The sequence below is a fragment of the Nyctereutes procyonoides genome, unplaced genomic scaffold (genome assembly GCF_905146905.1).
Source record: "Nyctereutes procyonoides isolate TBG_1078 unplaced genomic scaffold, NYPRO_anot_genome, whole genome shotgun sequence".
Lineage (NCBI taxonomy): Eukaryota > Metazoa > Chordata > Mammalia > Carnivora > Canidae > Nyctereutes > Nyctereutes procyonoides.
The window spans coordinates 44,492,655-44,511,389 of record NW_026575135.1 but is presented as its reverse complement, the minus strand read 5'-3'; the positions used below and the strand labels follow the sequence as shown (position 1 = coordinate 44,511,389).

General features: G+C 35.0%; 1 pseudogene; it reads right to left on the bottom strand.

Annotated features, from left to right (window-relative positions):
• Positions 1 to 17,364: 17,364 nt before the first annotated feature.
• Positions 17,365 to 18,198, bottom strand: LOC129494603 (coiled-coil domain-containing protein 43-like; annotated as a pseudogene).
• Between the last annotated feature and the right edge of the window lie 537 nt (positions 18,199 to 18,735).

Below are 18,735 nucleotides of genomic sequence, written 5' to 3'. Positions count from 1 at the left end.
CATGTATTTGTATAATTTAATAAAGTTTCTAAAACATTATTATTTGTTTGAATTTTTGTGCTTTTACATTTCTGTCTCTCTGACTCATTGTCCTTCTTCTGTTCATTTTGCTTATTATTAATCTTGTATTATCAAATAATATGCAATTTTAAGTATAAACAATCTGTGAGTTTTATTCAAGTGTACCTCTTCCCTCAGTGCTTCTTGCCTCTTTCCCTTTTTAGTGGGTATTTACCTTCCATATTTTTATTCTCTTAGTTTTTCAAGAACATTTTCAATTAATCCCTTGGTTATTGAAAACTAATTAGGATTTTTAATTAAATGATTTTATTTTATAGAAATGTAGATTAGCTCACAGTTGCAAAAAATGATACAGAGAGATTCTGTGCAACCTTTTCCAATTTCCTTCAATGGTAACATCTTGCAGACCTGTGTAGTACAATAATAGCACAACCAGAATATTGACATTAATACAATCTACTGTTCTTAGATTTTCCCAGTTTTACTTTTACTTCTTTGTGTATGTGTGTGTATTTAATTTTATGCAATTCTATCATGTGTTGGTTCCTGTATCCATGACTAGATCAAGATACAGAGCAGCTCCATCACTTCAAGGATCCCTCATGTTGTCTCTTTATAACCACACTCACCTTCTTTCTCCCAAGAGAAAGGTTGTCTCTGGCAACCAGTACTCTGCTATTCTATAATTTTATGATTCCACAAATCTTTTTTTTTAAGATTTTATTCATTCATAAGAGACACACACACACAGAGAGAGAGAGAGAGAGAGAGGCACAGAGAGAGAGAGAGAGAGGCAGAGACACAGGCAGAGGGAGAAGCAGGCTCCATGCAGGGAGCCTGATGTGGGACTCGATCCCGGAACTCCAGGATCACGCCCTGGGCTGAAGGCAGCGCTAAACCGCTGAGCCACCCGGGCTGCCCTCATTCCACAAATCCTATCTAAATGGATTCAAACTGTATATAATCTTTTGGTATTGTTTTTCCTCACTTAGCAAAATTCCTTTGAGAGTTACCCAAATTAAGAATATCAAGAATTTGTACCTCTTAATTACTGAAAACTGTGGTATGGGTATACCACTGTTCGTTTACCATTCACTTGTTGAAGGACATCTAAGTTACTTCTAGTTTGGAAATACTATGAATACATCACTATGAATGATGTAGTGAGCCATAAGTAGGTATTTCTGTGAGCCATAAGTTTTCATTTCCCTGGAATAAATCCCCAAGAGTGCAATTGTTGGACTGTGTTGTAATTGCATGTTTTCTTAAAAGAAATTGCTGTTTTCTTGAGTTGCTGTTCCATTTTGTATTCCCACCAGTAATCTATGAGTGATCCTTGAATTTCTTTTAAAATTTCTAACATTCACTATCATCTGATATTTTAATAACTGATGTGGTGTTACATTTTACATTTTACTCCCAGGATACCCCAGTTAGGATCTTTTTCATCTTTATTTTGAAATTTATATTTTTATCAAATTTCTTTATAAGAAGTTGTTTAGGTATTTTTAAATAGTTTTAAGTGATAAGAAAATAGCTTTATTATGTCTACTTCTGTAATAGGATTTCAAATACACAAAGGAAAATAGAAAGCACCTACTTAAGAAAAAATAAATTAAGGATATGCCTTTATTCTGTAATAAACAAGAGTATAGTGTATTTGAATACCTAAAGGAAGGTAAAAAATGTGTATATTACTCTACTTAAGTAAATCTTTCCCAGGGTGAGATTTTAAATTTTCAAGATGATAACTAATTTGAATGAAATAAAAAGATATTTAAACATTATTGTTACATAAAAGTGACTTCAAACTTATCTTTTTTCAAAATGGAAACAGTATTACTTCTATTTATAAATAAATGCTTAGTAAAAGAGCAAAAATATAGAGAAGTATTAAAAAAAAGAAAATTATCCATAATAGTATTCATGGAAAATTGGCTTTCATACAGTCACTACTTAAAGATCTCTGTAACTAGAATGAGTTATTTTGGAATAAGAGAAAAGTGATTAATTTTAGAATATGGGATTTAAGTAGGACATATAAGTATCATTTCCATTTTTTTTTTTTTGATAGAATGTAAAGGTCACAAACTCAAAGAATGAAAAGTTATCATGGTGCTAACTTAGTGGTTAAATTACAACTCCGGATTCCTGGATATAGCCTTTTTTTTTGAGGATTTCAAGCCAGCAAAGTTATTAACTCTTTTATTAAATGCCAATTATATAGTTTCTTGTAGTGATCAATGTAGTGTCTGACTCAGCTCCTCCTAAACTTGACTATTCTGAATTGAGTTTACGAAGATAGGGCTAGAGTGTGAAGATGAAAGAAATGTGTATACCTCTTAATTTAATACAGAAAGCTCAGGTATCTTCCACAGCCAATCCTAGCAGCATTGAAAGAGGAGCAATAGAAAAATGAGTTCACTCCAGCAGTGCCAGATTCAATCACCCAGCTATTGTGCAATGTCAGTTTGAGGATCATCTATTGCTTATTATTTCACATAGGAGCAAAAGAAGAAAAAAAAAGCCTTTTGCCCAATTGTCTGCCAGAGATTACAGTTTAAAGTAAATCAACACTTTATTGTAAAATATTTCCCTACTTGTTCCTTCATTGGACAAAGTCCTTGAGGAATCAGTCCTGTATTTCAAGTATCAGCAGAACTTAGGAGACCAACTGAGCTACATAACTCTCAGAATTTTATTTATTCACAAGGAAATCTTGACTTATATTAGCTGCATTCTGCCTTGGTTTCACTTGATTATCTAGATTTACACAGAGTTTGGAGAAGCAATTTATTCAATTCAAAGATGCCAACTTGTCAAAGAGTAAATCAAGGTGATTTTCATTAAGCCCATTTTACATAAGGGGTCTTGTACTTTTACAAGAAATATTATGCTATTTTCCTCTCATTCCTTTGTAAGGGTATGGAAATATTATGATAAATTATTACACATGCCTATTCTTATTTCTCTTTGAGTATAGTATCTATGCTGATTCAAATGATTCAAAAATTTCCAGTTGATCCATCCAGTCAACTTTATCAAAGTTCTAGAGGCACTAACACACAGGGAGTTGAAAGTTTAGGGTAAATTCCCTTTTATTTTGTATGTTTAAAAAAGGAGATGAAATCATCTTACTCTATAGTTTTTCCTTGATTAGTTGTAGTCTTAAATATATAATTTTTAGGTAATCTTTGGGAATTTCAGCCATAGGGACACATTGTCTGCTCTTACTACTTCACTCAGGTAAAGATCCTATAATCACTGCATTATGACATTGTATGGAAACTTCAAAATCGTTTAGTTTGTATTTATCTTTATCCTTTTAAGTGATGTATTTAGTGTACTGAGCAACTAGTGTAAGCAGCTTATAATTGGCTGAGATAAGGCTAAAAATTAGACTACCTTAGTACTTGTAGTATTTAGTGTTTAGCTGCTTGTTTCCCTACACCAATAGTGCTGCCTGTAAAGGGCTTGGGAAAACACCCTTAATCCTTTCTGTAGTGGGTAGAACCTACAGTGACCCTGATGGCCATTTCCCACCTCTCTATGTCTCTTATGATCTTGCTTTGTAAAAACAATCCTCCACCTTTGAGTGAAGAAATGTGACTTGTTTTTGAATGATGCAATATGCTAAAGGTGAAGGGATATTGCAGATATGTAATTTAGGTCTAAATTTATTGGTTTTGAGTTAATCAAAAAGCCTCCTGAGAGACCAGACTTAATCAGGCAAAAACTCTTAAAATGGAGATCAGAATCCAAACAGGAGAGATTTTCCTAAGTGGCTTGATGAAGCAAAAGTCACGATATGGAAGCACAAGTGGCAAGACACTGCAGGTGGCCCCTGAAAACTATGGATGATCTCTAGGACCGTTGTTGGTTTCCAGCCTATAACCAGCAGCAAAAAGCAGGGGCCCTCAGTCACAAAGACACATACACACACACATACACATACACACACACAGAATTCTGACAGCAACCAGAATGAGATTGGAAGCAAATACTCCCCAAGGCAAACCTACAGTTGAAAACACAGCCCAAACAATACTTTAATTACATCCTTGTAAGATCTTGAAGAGAGAACCCAGCTAAGACAAACCTCAACTGTGACTCACAGAAACTGTAAGATAACAGTGTGTGTTTTTTTGAAGCTGCTAAATGTGTGGCAATTTGTTATTCTGCCACAAGCATATGGATGGACAGACAAAATGCTAATTGTGCTTGAAGTTAGAGTCTTTCATTCTTGTGTTGAAAGAAAATGTTCTTAACCTTTTTGTATATAACACATAGAAATAGCCCGCTACTTTGTAGTCTTGTTTCTCAGATCACATTCATTCCTCAACATTGCCGCACATTTATCTCAGAGCTCTGGCCAGACTAACGAAGTGATTATGTCCTCAGGCAGTGGTTCCCAGACATCTGATTTCACAAACCAAAATAATTTTAAAATATATTTTGGGGACAGACATAGTGTTATCAACCTTTGATTTTATGACCTAATAACATTTCAAAACCACTAACTAGTATCTAATCATTTATCATTAAAAAAAAAAAAACTAAACAAAGTATAACACCAGAAGGTATAACATGGGCATGATCTCAGAACAAAGAAGACTCTCTCCCAAGAAAGAAGTTTGCAACTTAACACACAAACACACACACACTTCAATTTTCCCATTTGTTTTCAACTAGAACAAACAAAACTTTGTCACAGACTCATACCTAAACTATAGATTGTCATTTGGAAGTTACTTTTGTAAGAAGTTTTAAAAACCATTGTATGGACCGTACGATGTTCTTTGCTACTTCTTTCAGCCTGCTTATTACCTTTCTAGATTAACGTGCTTTTTTTAAGGAGTGAACTGAAAATATATGTTGACTTTTTATGCCCTATTAACTATACTCTTTTTAAAAAAATACCTCTTCTTTATGAGGTATCACTTATTCACGAGACACAATAGCATATACGCATGTGTATCATATCGTTGAATCTTCATTACAGTCCTATGATTTGTGTTAATATAATTATCTCCATTTTACAGATGAGGGATCTTAGGCAATGAGGGCTTACATAACGTTCCCAACAGTGAACTTACGTTACTGAATGCACACTTTTATTTTTTATAGAGAGAGCATGAACAGGGGAGAAGGAGCAGAGGTAGAGGAAGAGGCAGACTTGTCACTGAGCAGGGAAGCCAATGCAGGGCTGGATTCCAGGACCCTAGGATCAGGACCTGAGCTGAAGGTGGATGCTTAATGAATCGCCCAGGTGCCCCAAGACCACACTTTTAAACACAATCTTATATTACTATATGGAGATAGATTTTACTTTGTATACATCTCTTCCTTTCCATATTCATTTCACACACAAAAAAGGTGGACATTTGGTGGATAAGAAGGCATAAGAAAGTTATGCAATGGGGAAATACATCAATAAATGGTGCTGGAAGAACTGAATATCTACATACAAAAAAAAAAAGAATCTAGAGCTAGATCTTATGCCATTTACAAAAATTAACTCAAAACAGATCATAGGCCTGAATGTAAAATGCAAAACTACAAAACTCTTAGAAGATAACATAGGAGAAAATCCAGATAACCTTAGGTATGGTAATTTCTTTTTTCTGTTTAAAGATTTTATGTATTTATTCATGAGAGATGCAGAGACACAGGCAGAGACAGAGGCAGAGGGAGAAGCAGGCTCCATGGATGGAGCCTGATGTGGGACTTGATCCTGGGACTCCAGGATCATGACCTGAGCCAAAGACGGATGCTAAACCACTGAGCCACCCAGATGTCCTTGGCAATTTCTTTTTTAATGCAACACCAAAGGTGTGAACTCTGAAAAAAAAAAATCAATGAAATAGACTTCATCAAAATGATAAACTTAGCCCCTGCTGAGGACAAGATCAAGAGTATTAGATGGTAAGCCACAGACTGGGAGAAAATATTTGCAAAAGATACTCCTATGATAAAGGAACTTATTCCAAACATAAATAAATCTTAAAATTAATAAGAAAATAACCTTATTTAAAAATGGGTCAAAACACTAACAGATACCTCACCAAAAAAAGACATACAGATGGCAAATGAGCACATGAAAAAATGCTCCACATCATATGTCAACAAGGAAATGTGAATAGAAACAACAATGGTATACCATGACGCACTTATCAGAGTGGACCAAATCTGGAACACTGACAATACCAAATGCTGGTGAGGATGTAGAACAATAGGAACTCTTCTTTATTGCTGGTGGGAATGTAAAATGAATGGTATGGCTACTTTTCAAAAGATTTGTCAGTTTCCTACAAAACTACACATACTGTTACCATATAATCCAGCAATTGTGCTCTTTGGTATTTTTCCAAAGGACTTCAACACATGTGTCCCTGCAAAACCTGGGCATAGATATTTATAGCAGCTTTATTTGCAATGCAACAACTTAGAAGCAACCGAGATATCCTTCAGTAGATGAATGCACATAAACTGTGGTACATCTAGATAATGGAACATTACTTAACGTTGAAAATAAATTAGCATGAAACCATGAGAAGACTTGGAGAGACCTTATGTGCACGTTACTAGGTGAAAAAAAGTCAATCTGAGTATGCTGCATAGTTTATGTTCCAACTATATGACCTCTGGAAAAGACAAAAGTACGGAGACAATACAAAGATCAGTGATTGCCAGGAGTGAACATGTAGGGAATGAACAGGAGAGTACATGTATATGTATATATTATTCTGGTGAGTGATCTAGATAGCAGAGGAAGCTATGGATGTGTGGGGGTAAGGGGTATATGGAAAATCTCTGTAACTTTCCCAATTTTATTATAAAACTAAAACTGCTCTAAAATTAAATCTTTAAGAAAAATATAGACATAAAGGCATGAAGGCACATGAAAAAATTATAAGCCCTCTTTAACAGACTTCTACTGACAACATTTTTTTAAGTTTTTTTTTTTAATCTGGAAAACCTTAAATACAGAAGTCAAAATCAGACTTAAAATACATCTTTTCAACAACATAGTAGTGAAATCAATGGAAGATATTATAACAGACATAGGAAGAAAGGGGGGAAAAGTAGGAAATATTGAGGAAAATATTAATTAGTAATAGAGTGGTTGAGGTTTCTCCTGAAAAATATCAGAATGTGGGATGCCTAGGTGGCTCAGTGGTTAAAGCGTCTGCCTTTGGCTCAGGGTGTGATCCTGGGGTCCTGGGATTGAGTCCCACATTGGGCTCCCTGCATGGAGCCTGCTTCTCTCTCTGCCTCTCTCTCTCTTTGTCCCTCTCTCTCTCTGTCTCTCATGAATAAATAAATAAAATATTTAAAACACAATATCAGAATGTAACTTGAACTCAGATTTGGATTCAGATTCAAGCAAGATTTATTTACTTTCCATTTTGTGCCAAAGACTGTGCAAGACATTGTCATATGTGTCCTAATTATTTAACGGTCATATACTTATATACTATTCAGTCAGATGTCTTTGAGTAATATCTCTGAGATTGTATGTAATAGACCAATATTGGACTTTTTAAATGAGATACACTGTGATTGTTAATTTTATGTGACAACTTAGTTTGAGTACAGCGTCCAGTTGTTTGGTCAAACACCAAACAAATCTTGGAAACTTGGAAACTGAAGAACTGTGACTAACACATATACTAACTAAGCTAAAAGTCAGTTCTGATTCTTTAAAATCCATTAAGAATATTGCATTGATCATTTGGGGCATGATAGCCCATATTTAATATATAATTTACTGAATATAACAGTAAGTACCTGGGCTGTACAATCTTAATATTATCAATTCCTCATCTGTAAAATGAGGACTGATTCTAGTACTGCCTTCCAGAGAAATTGTGAAAATTAAGTCAGATAATCTATGATGTCTAGCACAGTGCCTCACACACCTAAGGCATCCTTACATACGAACTATTTTATTACCCTTAAAATAAGCCTGAAAATATACATTATTTACAAATAAGGAAACAGAAGCTGAGAGACATTGAGTAACTCTTAAGACATTAAGCTAATTCCTTTGATTATGAAATGATGGCTACATTTTCTAAAACAGCTTCTTTTTCCTGGGTTTTGTTGTTCTTTCAGTATTATAAACCTGCTGATAGCTAAAATACTAAATTTACATCAAAATGACTGAAAAGAGATGAAGAATACCACAAGACAGAAGAGTAAGAAAGAACTTGTAAAAATGGTCATATACTGAAAACACTTCAGAACTGATTCACATAAGAGGAAATTTTGATGGAATGCTCACTTTCAACATGTAGCAGTTCTTAGGATTGATAAAAAGGTTCTTGTGGAATTCCACAAAGTGATCATAAATTGAGGTTTTAATTGATTCTTTCCATCAGTCCATATGTTTTATGTACATCTGGTAAAATTAATATTGACTGAAATATAGATCAATATGAGTTGACAACATGAAGATATGAATGATTGTATATTTTTTATCTGGCTAGTATTTTATTTAATATTAACATAAATAAATACATCTAAAATAATCAATTTTAGGTCAAATTTAGAGTAAATTTTGAGGAATTAATAGTAAAATTTAGTCTAGGACAATTTCGGGTTAACAATATTATATAATCCTATTACATACCCTTTCAGAGATATTGATAATATAGAACAAAGGTTGTTTTGTTAAGGAAAAATATTATGGGTTCATATTTCTCCTTTATTTCTAGTAACAGAATGGGACTAAATTCAAATGACTGAAATGTTATCTTGCATAAACTTAATGATTTTAATTTTCTAATACAGTAAGTCTTTTCCATTTCTGATTTTGGTGATTTTATGATTGAGGCAACTAAATATAAAGGTGGTTGGCTGCTCTTGATTAAAACATACACACATCAGAGTATATTATTCTTTATATGCAATATAGAGATTAAAAAATGGTTTAAAGAGCCAGTTTTCTGAGAGTAGTATAGGACAGTGTCGCACAAAGATTTGTGAATATATGTGTAGATCTATGTTCTACTTTTAACAAGCCATGGTTGGAGAGCTCTGTGAAACACTACTTTATTGGACTAGCCACATGTGACTGGTCATAGTTATAGACATAGATATGACTACACATATACAATAAAGCTGAAGAAAATGGAAAATTCCTTGGAAAAGAGGAAATGACCCATGCTTAACCTGAATTAATTATGTGTTCGCATAGCATACCCACTCCCCCAGCCCCCCTAGCTTTGTCTCCTTTACTCCTCTCTCTCATACTTGAGTTAACTCTGATGCAAACTGTGGAAGATGTGTCCATCTGGCTTTAATCTAGAGTGGATTAGTAAGAAAGAAGAAAAATTTATATTTTTATTTCTATAAAAATATACTGGATTTCTGTTCAGATATATTCAATGACTTGAAGTTTTCAATGGCCCATGGGATTTTCAAAGATCTCCATATAAAATTCGAGTCTTTAAAATTAAACTCACTGGCTCTAGAACACAAAAAAGGAAACCACAATATCAAAATGAATAAATGTTTCATTAAATGTCTGCATAACATTATGTCACTTCATTAATTATTAAATTTAGTATTCATAAAAGATTTATTACATTTGAAAACAGTTTGGTGGATAAATTTTTCCATTTTAAAAGAATTCCTAAGTCCACGAAATGTCAAAAACAGCCAATCATAAAATATGTCAATAACACATAGCCAAATGATTTCAAAAGCAAATTCATAACACTGCTTTCCCAAAGTTTATAGTAAATAATTAGTGTTGAATGTGGGTGTACTTTCATATGTTTGCTATTATGCATGCTGTGCCTTCCAAAAGGGCTGACCAAGTTCTTAAGGCAGCTCCACTTTTAATTCATCCATTGCTATGCCATAATAGAAAATAAAGACATATTTGGTTTATATTTCACTGCTTTAAAACCTTTCAAACCAGACTGTGTTCCCTTAAAGCGGTCTCTGGGCAGAGAGTCATGTGCAGAAGGATTATTATGGAGTATCCTTGGGAGATACAGGTGGAAGGGAAACTGAGAGAGAGCTCAGCTAATCCTATAGTGAACTCTGGAGCTAGGATGGCTCTCCAGAGATGCCCCAAATTGGGTCAGGGAGCAAGGCCTTCAAATCCCTCCAATCATCCAGTTATTGGTCAAATCTTTCCTGACAGGGGACATAAGCATTGGGAGGCAGCTCTAGATAGCCGAGAGAAACACATTAGTGACAAAATCTGGAGATGGAGCATCACATTGTGTATACACTTAGGGAGTATCAGATTACCTCCCACCAAAATTCAATCCATATGTTGTAGTTATAAACAAAGGTACAAGGCGGGAAGGTGGGATTTCATCCAGTTCATTAGTTTATCAGATTAATACCATGGAAATAATGTATTCCTGGAGTAAGGGTGCCTTTAGTCTTGACTCAAGTTTAATATTAAAATATAACCACTACTAGACCACATGAGCAATTCAATATTAAATGTTCAAAGACTTCCTGAACACTTTAAATTCTGAACTAGTAGTACTATACATGTTTATGTACAATAAACATGTACAATTCTGGATTTAATTTAACTTGGTTAGATAATAATCCACAGTTATTATCTTTTGAGCATCTATTATCAGGTTAGACTCCTGAATGCATTATATTATTTTTAAATATACACTCCTACTTTAAAGAATAGGAAATTCATGTCTAGAGAGTTGATGTAACTTGTCCAAATTCACACAAGGTGTAAGATGTGATTGACAGAATTATTCCAGGTCTCTTTGACTCTATAGTCCAGATTTTCCTCCCCAATTTACCATGTTACCATTCTAGTCCAGAATAAGTTGTTAAAAAATCTTTTAAAATATATGCAAAAATAATGTAAAATTATGCCCAGTAAAGAGAAGAAAAGCTATACGTGAATGCTAATTTCATTGTAAATATAGCTTGCTACTATGTACCACATGCTGTTTGAATTACTTTCCTTGAATAAACTCTTCACAACTCTAAAAGGGATATACTACCATTTTATTATCCCTTTTTAGAGATTGGTAAAATAAGGTATGGACAGGGTTAGTTAACTTCCCAAGGTTATACAGTTTTAAGCAGTAGACTTGGCATTGACTCTTGCGGTGTGACTCCAGAAAATCCCACTTAATCACAAAGCTCTGTGCCTCTTTGCATTAAGTGTGGATGTATTATGATTTAAGTGCTGGTATACCACACTGCTTTCTTTACCAAAGAAAGTGTTCTGATTGACACACATTTCTGGGAGCCAAAGTCAGTGTGTATAATATTTAGAATTGTTCAAGGACTGTAAATGAACATAATCTGAGAGTGTTATTTTTAAGCAAAGGTAATGCTTTGCCCTTTGTCTTTCACAATGATAGTAATAAGAGTATACTTCAAACGATGCATGTATAGCAAAACATGGGCAAGATTTTGAAGCAGGACACTTTATGAAAGAGAAAGGGTCGTTAGCAACATAGCTGAAGGACTGTTGTTTTGATCTCTCATGAAAAGAGCTATCCAAAAAAGATTTTTACGTTAAAATATCAACATTGTACTACCTCTACAGCTTATGTATATCTTAGACATCATCCTCCCCCCCTTTTTTAAGAATAAAAGATGGAAGACTCTTTCAACCAACCATTTCGAGTATATATAGGGTAAGATGATGTTTTTCTCTGAAAATACTGTTTTTCTTAAAGTTCCTCTGCTTTCTTGCATAATAAAATATACAAAGGAGGTATTGATTAAAGTGTATGAGTCAATAGTAATTTTATAGTTATTTAATTAGAAAACAAAATTTTTGTAGCCATTTACAAGTCTGAGAAGTACTTGTGAGGTTTTGTTTTTGTTTTCTTTTTTTCTTTTTTTTTTTTTTTTACTTGTGAGTTTTTGATCAACACACAGTTACAGGGACTTTCTCCTATAATAATGACACTGTGCTAATGATCAAAACTGAGAAGAAAGATGAAACATGAACATATTATCTTTTAAATTATTTTACAGCCACATAGTTAGGATTACAAGAATAAATTTTCTACTCTTGCCACTAAGAACAAATATTTTATACTAATTACTTCCTATGTCTCAGAGAATATTTTAATATTAGCTAAGATTAAACAAAATAGTGTCTTAATTCTTGCTTTAAGACATGCACCATGCAAGTGTAAACTTTGATGCGTACTAATGGCCACCTCTTTCTAGCTTTGACCCTTAGGTTGAAAATAACAGCCTGTTGTTATTTTCAGAGAGAATAATATCCATTTCTAAACATTTTAGAAGTCTCAGGGCTTTTTTCTCCTTATAAATAGACAAATAAATGGCCACATTAGCAATTGCACTTCAATATGAGCCAAGGACATTTTTCAAATGTCACAACTCAGGGTTAGCACTCTCATTTTTGACATTTGGCCTTCAGATTTTTCTTCTTAATTGTCTGTTTGCTGCCTCATTGCCATACGCAGGGATTTAAGGTCAAAAACATCTCTTTTCTGCATTGCCATAAGATAGAATGTCCAAAAGTTTTAAATATTTCATATATAGTGGGCTACCAGACTTTCCCAAATTCTATACTAGTTTCAATCTTTTGAATATAGGGAGGTCTTCTGCTCAGACCAAAACTGCCCATAGCAAGGATTGTCAGTTACTTGATTCCAACCAACTATAAGCTGCTTACTTTTTTAGCAGATGCTTGTGGGTTTGTTTTTCTGGACCAGTGGAAACAATTTAGATTAGTTTTGCAAAAGCGAATATGAATGCAGCCTACACATAGTAGTGTACTATTATATAAGGAATAGATTACATCGTCAAGATAATGTTCTTAAAGATTAACTGACTGACATAACTGAGACTTAAATTTTCTTTTAAAGTAAAGATCACTTCCAGAGTGGCATCAAGTGAAAGCAAGTGTGACCTCCACACACTGTCCACTTAAGAAATCTTAAACAAAAAAAATATTTTAAATCTGTTGGCATAGAATATTGAACTTCTTGCTGGCTTGTATCATCCACTGAGAACAATAGAATGAAAACATCATATGATGGTGGTTTTAACATTGAAATGCTTAGCTTAATTAAGAATCCATGTGATTCACTACCCATTCAAAAAATATAAATTAAAAATATTTTATGTCCCACATATCAGGCGAGTTACAAGGGAAACAAAAAATTTGTTTTTCTCAAAAAATTCTAAGACCCTAAAGACTGATTTCTGTGCCACATGCCTCTCTATATATGATTTGATTTTGTCTCTCCCATTAGATTATTATGACCTTCATAAATCATTATAAGCACCAGAATGCATAGTAAGTCCTTAACTGCCTTTCCAAGGGTATGCTATATTTAAGCTATAGTCCTCCTGTCCTCACCTCTTACCCTAGTTATGGAATGTGGTCTTACGCTGGAAAAATAAGCAGCCAAATTCTGATAATCAGTAGGAACCTATCCCCTTGGCAACAGATGAAATGACTAAGGATGGGCAGCTTTCCATGATTGACAACTTGTGAGTTAAACAGTGGTACCCTGTGTGGATTTGAGAAAAGGCTTTATCCAACTATGGACAAAGATGATTGGTTAAGTTAGTCGCAAACTTTCTCTGGGGAATTTGAACCAGTGAAACAAACAAACTAGTTTACTGTAGTAAGCTGAAGTAAAGAGAGATACAGAGGATTTTCTAGAAAGGAAATCCCTGCCAAATTTTAAGTGCCACCAAGAAAGGAACTATCTTCGCTTAATAAAATGGAGTCTGGGCATCAGTAGGTGTTCAAGAAATATATGTTGAACAAGTGCTTTAAAGGACCTTTATACTTTACAAACATTATCACAGATTATCCCAAATCAATATTGGCTATCTACATACAGCTTTCCTTGGCTCACTGCAGTTGCAAAAAAGCAGATTTTCTTACTATTTCTGGAGATGCTAACCCACTTAAAATTTAAGCCTATGGGCTCTAGAGACAGTATCTCTATTTAAAACTTGATGGCCAAAAAAATAAAAATAAAATAAAATAAAATAAAAAATAAAAAAATAAAAAAATAAAACTTGATGGCCAGTTCAAAGTTGTGCTGCTTTAAGCACATTATTGAACCTTTCTAGTCTCAGTTTCCTCAGCTATAATGAATTAAAAGCAGATAATGATATATGTTTTGTGTGACTATTACATGAGTTAATATTGTGAAATATTTAGAACACTGCCAGGAAAATGATAAGCACTCAATAAAATGTGAGTTCTTTCAATAGGCCTTCCAATGGTTTTATTTAATATTACTCTTATTTTTACTCCTTAGTAAAGGGCAGGCCTTTCTCAGATCAGTTGTGACTTACCAGAGGAGTCATCATAATCCTATAATGTGTCTGTATTCATGTGTGTGTGAAGGGGTGGGGGGGAAGAGGGGTGAAGGTTATCTCTGTCTTGAAGCACTTGACACAAGTTGATAGATATTCTACTTTTGAAAAGGAGTCTTCTGTAAATGATCAAATAAGAAATATTTTAGACTTTGTGAGCCTTACAGTCTCTGTCACAACTACTCAACTCTGCTGTTATACTGTAAAAACAGTCACAGAAAATAGGTAAACAAGTGAGTGTCGCTGTGTTCCAATAAAACTTTATTGACAAAACAGGCAGTGGGCCAAATCTGGCCCAAGAGTCATAGTTTCCTGACTTTTGCTAGAGATAATTACAGGTGGAATGCTATTCAGATAATAAGTATGCAGCTAGGACAATTGCTTCCCAGATACACCTTGAATATTACTATGTCATCAGGGGCAGATCATTTAAACTATATGACTAAAGTTTCTCATTTGTTAGTTGGAATAAATGCTTCATGGAGCTCTCTTCAGATTAAGCCTCTACTAACTTTTAGTATGCAAAGGCCTAGAAATCTAATGTAGTAAAACCAAAGTTACTTTTCTATTCATATTGCTAAATTTTCTCCTCCTCTCCCTCTAAAGAGAATCCTGCTTTGCCTACTCTGCCCCAATGTTGCTCGACTGATGGGATTTTATAATAATAAGTAGAAAAGGGTAGAGGTGGGAGGATAAGATGGATATGCTTGCCAAGGCTGGATAAAATAATTCTGTGAAATTTTCCAAAGTGAGGAATGAGGCAGTATCTATAGAATAGAATAGAGTAGAATAGAATAGAATGGAATAGCAGAAGGGAAACAGTGATGCTGTGGCATATTTATTCTTTTCATTGTGTGTGAAAATTGCAAACAGAAAAGTTTATTTTGAATTTTTTTGTCTGTTTTTTTTAATTTAAATAGTTCATTTTTTTAAAGGTGGTTATTTTTGAAAAATGTAATGCTACAGCTATAGGAGTGCATAAAAGTGACAGATCATTTCCTTAACTATGCTTCTTTTTACCTTCTGCACAAAGGAAAAATATTTAACCTCATAGTTAATGGTATAAAACAATGGTTGGCAAACTTTCTCCAAAGGGCCAGACAGTAAGTCTTTTAGGTTTCACAGATCACAAAAGATCTCTGTCATGTATTCCTTCTGTTTCAAGCCTTTTAAAATGCAAAATCAATGTCCACAATAGCTAAAGGGAGGAAGGAGCCTTGGTGTCCATCGAAAGATGAATGGATAAAGAAGATGTGGTTTATGTATGCAATGGAATATTACTCAGCCATTAGAAACGACAAATACCCACCATTTGCTTCAACGTGGATGGAACTGGAGGGTATTATGCTGAGTGAAGTAAGTCAATCGGAGAAGGACAAACAGTGTATGTTCTCATCCATTTGGGGAATATGAATAATAGTGAAAGGGAATAAAGGGGAAAGGAGAAAAAATAAGTGGGAAATATCAGAAAAGGAGACAGAACATGGAAGACTCCTAACTCTGGGAAACGAACTAGGGGTGGTAGAAGGGGAAGAGGTCGGGGGGTGGGGGTGACTGGGTGGTGGGCACTGAGGTGGGCACCTTTCGGGATGAGCACTGGGTGTTATTCTGTATGTTGGCAAATTGAACACCAATTAAAAATAAATTTATTATTAAATCAATCAATCAATCAATCAATCAATCAATCAGAATCAGGTCAGCCCGGGTGGCTCAGCGGTTTGGTGCCGCCTTCCGCCCAGGGTGTGATCCTGGAGACCCGGGATCGAGTCCCATGTTGTGCTCCCTGCATGGAGCCTGCATCTCCCTCTGCCTGTGTCTCTGCCTTTCTCTCTATGTTTCTCATGAATAAATAAAATCTTAAAAAAATCCTTAAAAAATAAATAAAATAAAAATGCAAAATCTATTGTTGAGTTGCACCATACAAAAACAGACTGGGCCAAATTTGCTTGCCCACAATAGTTTACCAAACTCAGGTATAAAATATCTATTTTCTGATTTGTCCAGGAGATTGCTTCCTTCAGGCTTCTTGACAGTCTGCTGCCTGAAGTAGAGAAAGGCCTTATTTACAATTGAATGTGGCCTGTGACAAAAGTAGAAATGCAGAGTTTCTGCTCATTTTTCCTGCTTATTTTCCATTTATTACATAAATTTGTTGAGCACCCACAATGTACACTCTTAAATATTTTTGTTTGCAGAGACTTCCAGTGTTTCTTTCTTAAACACGTGGCTCCTGCAGTTTCTCTCAACCTGTAATTATCAGTTCTCTATACTCATGTTTTAGGGCAGATCAAGACTAAAATCTCTACTAACACTCGAAAAGATTCATGATTATGAAAAATGAATCAAGCTAACAATAGTATCATTCCACAAATACACATCTTTCTTTGATATTGCTGCCTAGGTGGGGGAAAATATGTTACCATCTCTACTTAAAAAAATATTTCTTTTCCTCCCATAGACTGAAACTTAATAAAAAAAGTCTCAAATTATAATACTTACCACATACTTCCTTTCATTTTTGTAGTTCTTTGCCATGTTAGCATAGTATCTGGATCCAGGTAGGGCTATTTAAAAGCTTTCTATTTCATCCATAAAACAATATATTAAGGGATGAATAATACTTTCAAAATACTTTATGCCCCCAAATTTCATCTCAGGAAAGGAGTGGTCATGATTCTGCTTCTTCAGGATAAAAACTGGAACTATGAGCTTTCTGAATATTTCTGCTATTATTCCTGGGAAAAGACTTTGAAAGTGGCCAAAAGGAGCCAGGACTTCAGTATTAAATTCCAGATCTTTGGTAAAGACATCAACTACAGTATCTGATTACCCAACCACAGGGACACGGCACATTTTGTAATTAGAAGTGTTTGTGATTTTCCTTTTGACTATGTACACAAAGGGAAATGCCCCAGGAAACAACTTTGTTTGTTCTCTCATTCCTTTTAAACATACATGCAAAATCAGTTCTTTCATCAACTCCATGAGGAGAAAGAACAGAATAGACTGAAGTTATTGCTTCCACCCCCATCTTTGTGCCTCTTTCTTTTCCCCTTCCTTGTGCTCCTGCTTAGCTAGTTTGTTCCCCTCACTCTGCAGTGTGTCCTGTTCCTTCTTCCTTTAGGATTCATCCTGAAGTGAGTATTTTTTTTAAGATTTTATTTATTTATTCATGAGAGACACAGAGGGAGAGGGGGGCAGAGACATAGGCAGAAGGAGAAGCAGGCCCCATACAGGAAGCCCAATGTGGGACTTGATCCTGGGACTCCAGGATCAGGCCCTGAGCCAAAGGCAGACACTCAACCACTAAGCCACCCAGGTGTCCCCTGAAGTGAGTCTTGCTCCAGTTTTTGGGCATTGAGGACATCTTCCACATTGGTGTTTTGGAATAGAGATTTATTAGAACCAATAATCATTGTGGTGGTACCTGGATCCTCCTTCTCATCTGCTTTGTCTTTTGCATCTGTCACATCAGCATCCTGGGGCCAGGAGCACAGCCTTTCTCTGCTTCTTTTCTTCTGATACCATCATGGGCTTCAGCAAATCTGTGCCTGCTTCTCAATTTAGGTGGCAATGGCCTGTAGTTAATCTTCTTTTTTTCACTTTGATGAGAACATTCTGACTTTCTGACCATCCTTCTACAATCTCCTTGTAGATGTTAAGGAGAGAATCTTTCTTGAAGCAGGCAGAGAGTATATGCTGTAGAGCATCCACCCTCTCTTCTTCTGTCTCCTGCAGGACACTCAAGATATAAGAGCCCTAAATGGTTCAGTGCACTACCAGCACCTCCAATTGTCTATCCATTCATGACCCAAGACCCAAAGCCACTGCCCCTGATCCCACCATCTCCTCCACCTAGGTAGCTGCACCCACTTTGCTTGGTGCTTCCATCTTGGGGTTAGTGCCCTCAAATTGTCTTTTGAATATGAGCTGTGTGTTTTTAATTACAAAATCATTCTGGGACTGGACCACATAGATAATTGTATTGGCTGCTGCTGCTTCTTTTTCTTCTTCTTCTTCTTCTTCTTCTTCTTCTTCTTCTTCTTCTTCTTTCTTTCTTTCTTTCTTTTTCTTCTCCTTCTTCTTCATAATGGCTTCTTAAATATCACACATGTCTAACCATACTAATACATCCCCAGGTTGATCAGTGAAGATGCCAATGTTACTTAGGTCTGGAGTGGCTATAATTGTGACATTTTAAGCCTAATTTTTGGTTGATAGACAGCAGCTTCAGATAAAATAATAATATTTGGCAGCCTGGCACTTTTATACAAACTTGAAGAACTTTCAACATTCCTAAGTGGGGTAATACTAATAATGAAGACTCTTGAACAAAGGCTACATCCTTGCTCAAAACATCACTAATTTCAAATTGCATCCTTC